This window comes from Fukomys damarensis, unplaced genomic scaffold (genome assembly GCF_012274545.1).
Source record: "Fukomys damarensis isolate Sample0158 unplaced genomic scaffold, DMR_v1.0_HiC HiC_scaffold_32, whole genome shotgun sequence".
In the NCBI taxonomy this organism is placed as follows: domain Eukaryota; kingdom Metazoa; phylum Chordata; class Mammalia; order Rodentia; family Bathyergidae; genus Fukomys; species Fukomys damarensis.
This window is the reverse complement of record NW_022900944.1, coordinates 48,507,088-48,513,087: the sequence shown is the minus strand read 5'-3', so window position 1 is coordinate 48,513,087 and position 6,000 is coordinate 48,507,088.

Here is a 6,000-nt window from a genome sequence, read left to right as displayed (position 1 = left end):
GGGCTGGGGCGGGGTCGAGCGCAGAGCCGGAAGTCGCCCTAACCGCGGATCCTCCGCTGGGCAGATTCGGCGGAAAGCCTGTCGGAAGACGCGGCGGAGGAGGGCCGAGTCAGGGCGGACTGGGCTCCTCTGTCTCCAGGCCGCTCGGACCTGGGCCTTGCACTGGTTGGTCCTTGGCTGTTCCCGGGCGTGATCTTGGGGTGTGAGCAGGTGCGGGAACAGGGCGATGGCGATGGGGTGACTCGAGGACCCCTTACGCGCAGAGGCCCAGGCTCAGGAATGCCTCATGTGGGGTCTCACGGGGGCTAAAGCGCCCCTCACCTGTGGCTCAGACTGGTTCCGCTGCGCCTGTCTGGTCCTGCCCGGTTCTCAGGCTGACTGCCTGTGTGGCGGGCACCCCGCAGGCTGTCCCTCCCTCGCAGGACTCAGTGGCTCTGGCGGACCCTCCCTCCTTCCAGGCCCCCGGGACCTGGGTGGTCACCCGTGGTCCTCCTCTGAACGCGTGACCGGAGGGCACCCGCATCAGGAGCCTGGTGCTGCCAGTGAAGGAAGGTTTTCTGTGCCATGAGGTTGGCAGAAATGGTGCCCTGACAGCAGGGTCCTGGGCTCTGGGGCAGGGTGGAGAGTGGGCTGGGCTTCTTGGTTCCTCTTCCAGTTCATCCCGGTGCAGAGTGGAGGGACAGAGGCACTGTGGAGACCCTCAGGCCTGGGCAGCCCCTGGGACCTGTGGGCAGAGGGACGAGGCCAGCGAGGTCAAGGTCAGTGGCCAGGAGACCCTGTGCTGTGGCCAGGGTTCTGGGCAGGGCCTCTCCCTCATTCCCTCCCCCCATAGCTCCCACCAGACCTGCAGCCTCCATACCACCACAAGAACCTGGGTGGGCTCTGTCTGCCCACGTTCCACCTGCCTCCCCCATCAGTGCACCCTCAGCAGCTCCACGCAGCAGGCATCCGCCTCATTGATCGCCTGCTCCCCAGCCTCTCCAGCCCCCCTTCTCCAAGTCCGCTGCCTGTAGTGCCTTCCTCCTGGTGCCTGCACTCCTATTCATCCCTCCACACCCGCTCCTGTGCTCCTCCTGGAGCCCCCGCTTCCCTCTGGCCCCCTGTTGGATGTGGCAGTGACCTGCTGTCCTCTGGAGGGGGAACATGGTTGTCCCTAAGCAGGAGATGTGACAGCATGGTGTGTCGGGGCTGCTGGCCCCGCCGGGACCCCCTCCTCTGTCTGGGAGTCACAGTGTCTCTGCTGCTGTCAGCTTGCTGTGCCCTGGCATGTTTGGAGGGTGGCCAGCTGCTGTGGGCAGGCAGCCCTGCAGTGGCACCAGGTCACCCACATGGGGGAAGAACCTCTTGGGGCCCATGCTTCTGAGGCTCTGGAGGAACCCGGGGTGCTGCCCTCCTCAAATCTCAGATCTCCCCGGGTCCTAGTGCAGGGAAAGGGTGGCAGTGCCCCTGCAGCAAGAGGATCTGTGGACCACCCTGCTCTCCAGGCTCAGCCCCTCTGCTGCCCACCCAGTACAGACAGAGCAGGCCAGGCCTGTTCTGGGGCCCATGGCAGGAAGCAGTTGGGCAGGGAGGTGCTGGGCTCTGGGAGCTGAGCAAGGCCCTGTCAAGTGGCTATGTCCAGCATGGGACGGTCACCTGCACAAGAGTCCTTCTCATCCCCCTGGGATATGGGGCCTCTGATCCTCCTTCACCCCCAGACCCCAGTTCCAGCCCCCATGTTGAACTCCTTTCTCAACTCTGCAGCCTTGGACCTTCTGGGATTTGCCCCCACCCACCCCTCCAGTGCCCTGGTGGGGATATGTGTGGGGTGCATATCCCACTTGGGCTGGATGCCTGGCACTAGTTGAGCATGGTCTTCCCACTCAGGTCTTCCCACTGCTGAGTTCATGGGGCCCCATCAGATCTCCCAAGCTGTCCGTGCCTGCCGGTGCTGTCTGGGGCACCTGGGGTCCCTGTGGCCCTTGTGAAGATCAAAGCCACTCTCAACCAGCTTCCCTGGGCAACACCACTTCCTGTGCTCAGTCCACCCCAAGGACCACATAGGGAGCAGCAGGGTGTCTGCTGGCATGTGTAAGAGGATGCACATGGAGGGGCCTGTGGTACCCCACTGTGGTGCTACTGAATTTGCAGCTCTCAGGAACTCTGGCTTTCAGCAGAGCCAAGGCTGCCCCACGACTGTAAGCGAGGTACAAGTCTGGCTGGGACAAGTGCCCTGCACATATGTCTCCTAGCACACTAGTAGAGGCCTAGCTCATGCAATGAGCCTTGTCTATGTCCAGCTATGGCCTCGCCTGTCCCCGCTAGTTGGATGCCTCCATCGCCCGTCCAAGGACACTCCAATAAGCCATCCTGTTAGGCCAAATATATCACTCCCCCTTTGCCACTCCCTCTTTCAAAACTTCATAATTGCTGGCTGAACTTACTAAAAGTGGAAGCGTTCCAGAAACCTCCCCGGAGTCTGCTTGGTGATTCCTTGCCTTGCCCTCCCAGTCCGAGCTCCTGAACCTTTGTTCGCGAGTGGGCTCGTGGACAAAAACAGCACAGTATGACCTGAATGAGCGCAAGAAGTCACAGCACATGTTTACAGCCAGGGGAATGAGTGTGCACACAGGACCCCGGGGTAGGTGCTGTCCTTTCCACGTTTCCTCACCGACCCTGACAGGTCCAGGGACTCCTGTGCAGAGATGCAGGTGTGCAGCTGGGCACTTGGGACAGGCAGGGAGAGCCAGTTCCCTGAGGCTCAGGTGTAGGTGCAGGGGGCAGGAGGGAACTAGACCTGTGCTGGGGGTCAGTCAGGAAAGCTGAGTGCCCTGAATCCCTGGGCCTGGCCGCGGTGGCCTGGAAGGACAGTGGGATCCTGCAGAGGGGCTTCTTACCCCTTAAATCCCTCCCCCAAGGGTAGAGACAGGATGGGGCTGGTCTCAGGGCTGGTGGTTCCCACATCCCTGCTTTGGACACCTGGCCAGGGTGTCCAGGCCACTGCCACCCTCTGGTGGCCGTGGGGCACAGTGCAGGAGGCCCCAGAGTGGTGCTATGGGATGGGAGACACTGTCTTGGTTCAGTCTGGGACACTCCCTACAGACACAAAAGAATCATCATTTGCCAAGTCTGTTTTAAAAGTCTTGGGCATTCACAATTATGGACAGACAGACTGACACAAACAGCAGATCAGAGCAGCTGCCCGGTATGGGCTACTGGCTGCCCCAGGCCTGTGCAGTCCTGAGGACCTGGACCAGCAGCCCCCCTAGCCAGCAGACAACCTACAATTAGTGGTCAGGGGTCTGGGGGTTGCAGCCCCTTTCTAGGGCTATGGCTGAGCCCAAGCCTCTGGCTGCTGGGGTGGGGCCTTCCTGCCTGAAGCCCTGACCTTGGCCTTGCCCACCCTCTCCATGGGGACAGAAGGCCTGGCTGGCAGTGGCCAGGCTCCAGCCCTGAGCCCACCTGGTTTCCCGTGTTCCCTAGCTGGGCACATCTGGGCAAGGCCTGTGATGGCAACCAGGGCCTCCAGGCTCCCTGCAGCCCCTGAGGTGAGCCCTCAACAGGTCACCAGTGCCACCTGGCTAGCAGCTCCTGCCACTTCCACTGGTAGCAGCAGGGGGCAGTGTGGCTCCAGAGACGCCAGTGTGGGCAGCCAGCCCCATCCTTTTGCCCAACCACTGGGCAGGAGCAGGGGCAGGGCTGTTTCCTGCAGCCACCCCTGGCCTGGACCAGTCAGCTGGTGAACATGCTGCATCTGAAGAGGAGGCCCAGCACGTGGGCCCTCCCCAGCCTTCCCACACCCTCCGGCAGGTGTCCCCGCCAGGTGTGGCAGGTGACCGGTCTCAGCCTAGTGTTGACCTTGCAGCCACGGCCCCACTGTGTTGTGCTCCAGGGCATGAGGGCCGGTGGCAGGGATGGCCAGGGAAGAGGGATCACCCAGATGCTCTCCCGAGTGGCCCGGGGCCACACACATGACCCAAGACTCCAGGAGGAGGTGGTGTCAGGGCTGCAGGGTGCTAGGTGCTTCCTGGCACTCCGGTCCCAGCTGCCACAGAGACTGGGAGGTCCTGGTTCTGGGTCCTGGGCACGTGGAGACCAGGATGGGTCTCTATGCCTCCTCTGCCCACTGTTTTTCCCACCCAGCCTGGCGCCTCTGTGGGGCAGAGGGGAGCGGGGTAGGAGCATGGAGTCCTGGGGTGCACAGGCAGCCAGCTCTGCCATGCCCCTTCCAGGCTGCTCCATTGTCTTTCAATTGACATCAAGTAGAAGGCAGCACATCTGGAACAGGGACTCCCAGCCGCTGTAGAAATCACATTAAGGACCCTTCAGAGTAAAGCAGGGCTGCAGTGGAATTGATTTCGCAGATGCCTGGCTGCTGCTCCTCTGGCCCTCCAGGCTGCAGTCCAGGTGGTGGAGGCCACACCGCCAAGAGGACAGGACACCCCTCTGTGGTTGCGGGGCCGGGGAGAAAGGCTGTGCCCGCTGGGGACTTCTCCTGCCACCGCCGTTCTCCTCCACACAGGGTGGGCTTGGGCACCCACACCCCAGGGATGCAGGGTCAGCAGACAGCAGTCGCCAGCCTCCAGGCCAGGCTGCAGGTGCACAGAGGATGGGACTAGCAATGGCCGGTAGTGGCCTTCTGACCTCAGCCGCTTTCCCTGTTGCCCAGAGGCAGAGCCCAACTCCCCAAATACGATGGCCCCCTTCACGCTCCACTCTGAGTGTGTGGCCACACGCATGGGCCAGGCCACGCGTCCCCCCACCCCGTGGGTACCTGTGCAGTACTGAGTGGCCGTCTGCCGCACCCCGGCCTCTGCCCTCCTGCCACCCCTCCACGTGCCTGTGCAAGAGGCCACGCTGGACACGGTGCCATCTGGCCCTCCCGTCTGCACTCACGCCCCTCCTGCAGGTGCGTTGAGGGCTTCGGGCCATGGTCTCGGTTGCCACGAGCCTCTGGCCTCCGTGGGTGGCTGCCCTTCCCAGAACTGGCTCTGCCCCTTCCTGGGTCCTCTGTGGCCACCTCTCTCCCAAGTGCCACACAGTGCCCTGCGGCCTCCTGACCTGCCCTCGTCCTCCCGGCAGGCAGCCCTGTGTGAGGGTGGACAGAGTGGGGGCCTCTCCACTGGCCAGCTCCAGGTGTACCCGCCCGGGCGAGCGTGGCTGTGTGCGGCAGTGAGGGGCCTGAGACTGCAACTGGCAGCAGAGGCAAGTTTGCAGGTCTTCTCCAGTGCTGTCCACACTGGCCCAGGGGCCAGGCTGGCCTCGGACCGCAGACAGCATCTGCCTGAGGGGACATCCATGGCCCGAGGGCTGCGTGGAAAGGGGGAGCCGGGTGTCATGGCACATGCCTCTCATCCAGCAATCTGGGAGGCTGAGGCAGGAGGATCACAAGTATAAGGCCAGCCTGGGCCTGAGATTCTCAAGATAAATAAAGGCCTGGGGTGTCTCTCAGTGTGAAGGCCTCATGTTCAAACCCCCAGTACTGGAAGGAAAAAGGGGAAGGGGATAAGGATGGTCAGCAGGCAGATTCTCCCCACCCGTGTCCTGGTGACTGTGGTGCCAGGACAGAGTGACTCAAATGCTCCAGAAGGAAAAGACCAGTGAGCTTAAGACCCTGAAGGCCAAAGGCTCCTCACGGACAGCCAGAAGCCGTGATGGATGCAGCCCAGGGCAGGGCACGCAGGGGGTGGACGTGGGGACCGGGGTGGAGCCGGGGACGTGAGCGTGTACCCTCACAGGCGGGGGCCGGCCAGGATGCCTTGTGCGGAGTGGAGCCCGAGCACAGTGGGGTGTCGGTCAGTTTAAATATGGACTTAGAAACAAAGCGTATTAACTTTTGTGTTGAGCAAAACAAGATGACTCCAAACACTTTGAGGCGCAGGAGACGGGTGAGGGCCGGCCTTGTGGGCACAGAAGCGTGCGAACAATAACGGTGCCCTTGGCTGGAAAACCACACAAACAAGTGTGCCGGCTCCACAGCCGAGTGCAGCTTTTCCTTTCGGGTGCTGGAGGTCAAAGCGG